Source organism: Microtus ochrogaster, chromosome 8 (genome assembly GCF_000317375.1).
Source record: "Microtus ochrogaster isolate Prairie Vole_2 chromosome 8, MicOch1.0, whole genome shotgun sequence".
NCBI classification, from domain to species: domain Eukaryota; kingdom Metazoa; phylum Chordata; class Mammalia; order Rodentia; family Cricetidae; genus Microtus; species Microtus ochrogaster.
Window position 1 is genome coordinate 10061549 of NC_022015.1, and position 2806 is coordinate 10064354.

Consider the following 2806-nt stretch of genomic DNA (forward strand, 5'->3'; position numbering starts at 1 on the left):
TTACCGACAGTACTGATGCCTGTGTCTTAGGTTTGGTTTGGTGAGGAAGAAGGAATGTTAGGGTTGGTCAGAGCTCCCAAGAAGATGCTGGGGTGAAGTAGGGTCTGATATGCATTAGCCTGAGGCAGTAACTCCCAGGGTTGGAGATAACATTCCTAGGGACTGGACCTACAGCTCAGTTGGCAGAGTGATTTCTTCACAGATAGGAAGTCCTGGGCTCTATCTTGGGCACCAAATAAACAGCAGGCATGTAATCCCAGGACTTGGGACGCAGAGGCAAGAGATCAAGGTCATCGTCAAACAAACAGAATCAAGTAGATTAGTAAAAACGGCAGCTAGCCTTGCTCTCCTGAACTGATTCAGGTCTGGGAATGGCTTGTGGGTCTCTATTTCCAACAGGGTACTGCTGAAGCTGCCAGTCTGGGGTTCACACAGAGTAAAGCGTACCACCCAGAGGGAGCCACTGAGTGTGGCTGCATAACCAGGGGTAATCAGCCGGTGGCCTCTATAAGACTTACTAGCTATCTGGATTATCACGCCATCTGCCTTAGTCCAGGACAGTGGTGCCCCTGTGGAACAGAGAACAGTGGCCTTGTCCCCCGAGGGTGGAAAACAGGCTCTGGGACTTAGAAAGCTATGTCCCCCCACCACATCAGGACCGCAGTAGAATACACACCTCCGCATAGGGGCTTAGCTACTTGCTGTGTGTGCAAAGAGTGGAGGAAGTGAGCTGCAATCCACCCTGGCGGCATGAGATGTCCAAGGAAGAGTTCCCTTCTGGGGAGCAGAATGTTTCATGTCAGGTCGTGGGGATCTTGGAGATCGTTATTCTGGAGTGATTTCTCGAATTATGACAATGTTTTCTCCAGTTTTTGTGTCCCTCACAGGAGTTAAAAGGAGGAGGAAGAAGATGAAGAGTCAGAAGAGGAAGAGGGGGAACCGATAAAGATGGGAAGAGAAGAAGTGGACAGGTGTGGTGTTGTGGTCCTATAGCATCATCTGTTCTGGATGCTGAGTGAGCCAGAGCCTTTGGGCTCAGGAGTCAGAGGCCAGCCTGGGCAATAGTGGCCTGTGTAAAAGGAGAGAGGAAGTGTGTGGTGGGGGAGAGGAACAGGGGAGGGAGAAGAAGAAGAAAGAAAGCACTGTGCTATGCATACAACTAAACCTGAATATGGTGCAGAGATGAGGCCCAGCGACCTATAAAAATATCGTTTTTATAAAATTCTATGAAAAATGTATGTGCTTCTGGTTTTGGCAGCATGCTTCTAAAACTGGAACCATTACAGAGATTAGTATAGCTCCCGTGTAAGAATGACATATAAATTCTTAAACCATTCGCATTTTAAAATTTAATCCTTGTTTAAAAAATACTCATTTTTATCTTTCTCTAAGACATTTCCTTTGCTTGCTTATTTTTCATTTCTTTCAGGGACTCCTTCCTGGCCATTAGCCTGATTCTGGAGGCTCTGTTACTCCATAGCTGAAAATAGCCCTCAAGGCTATGGGAAGACACTATCTGTTAAGCACCTACTGTTCGGAGTTAAGGCACAGCAAGATGGCGACCGAGAAGGTGGAGCTGCACAAGCTGAAGCTTGCTGAACTAAAGCAAGAATGTCTTGCTCACGGTTTAGAGACCGAGGGAATAAAGCAAGATCTTATCAATCGGCTGCAGGCGTGTCTTGAAGAACGTGCTGAAGAGGAGGCAAATGAAGAAGATGTACTGGGAGACGAGACTGAGGAAGAAGAACCAAAGCCCACAGAACTGCCTGTTAAAGAGGAAGAACCTCCGGAAAAAACTGTTGATGTGGCCTCAGAAAAGAAGGTGGTAAAAATTACATCTGGAATACCTCAGACTGAAAGAATGCAGAAGAGGGCTGAACCATTCAATGTACCTGTAAGCCTGGAGAGGAAGAAGGCTGCGTAGGCAGCTCGGGTTGGAATTTCTTCTGTTCCAACGAAAGGTCTGTCATCTGACACCAAACCTACGGTTAACCTGGATAAACTAAAGGAAAGAGCACAGAGATTTGGTTTGAATGTCGCTTCCATCTCTAGAAAGTCTGAGGATGATGAGAAGCTGAAAAAAAGGAAGGAGAGATTTGGGATTGTGACAAGTTCAGCTGGAACTGGAACCACAGAGGATACAGAGGCCAAGAAAAGGAAAAGAGCCGAGCATTTTGGGATTGCATAATGAAAAGTCCATGCTTTCTGCCCCACAGTGGTTTCCATTTCTCAAACTCTTGTTGATTTTTATACACACACCCTACACACAGTCATGTGCCTCACAGTGAGGAAGTGTGTGCCTTAGATAGGTAAATCCTTAAATTCCAGCAGCAGTTTGATTGAACTGCTACTTTGCATTAAGGTTGTTATATTTTTGTTTTTAATTATTTTGATTATTAATAAAAAGAGAAAGAAAAAAAGCACCTACTATTCACTAAGGGTCCCACAGACCACTTTCCATTCTCTGAGACCTCATCATTGTAAGTTCTTTGGTCACTGCGATCAGGACTGTGTGATGTATCATCCCAGACAGTCACAAGCATTTCTTTTGTGGGGGCCATGAGGATTGATGCTCAGGGCTTTACCATGTTGTGCATATACTGTACCCCTTGAGCTATAACCCTCAGCTCCTGTAAACACATCTTAAAGCTGAATGATCTACTTAGATAAAGCATTGCTACAGAGAAAATGACACACATATTCAGCTGGAGGGTCATTAAGTGGGAAACTTGGGCCATTAAGCCATAGAAACTCTCTGGGTATCTCATGCTGGCCAGCAAACCCCTGCAGAGAGTTGGTTATTTAA

General features: G+C 45.4%; 1 pseudogene; it reads left to right on the plus strand.

Annotated features, from left to right (window-relative positions):
• Positions 1-1554: 1554 nt before the first annotated feature.
• On the plus strand, positions 1555-2421 carry LOC101985419 (annotated as a pseudogene).
• The last annotated feature ends 385 nt before the right edge of the window (positions 2422-2806 follow it).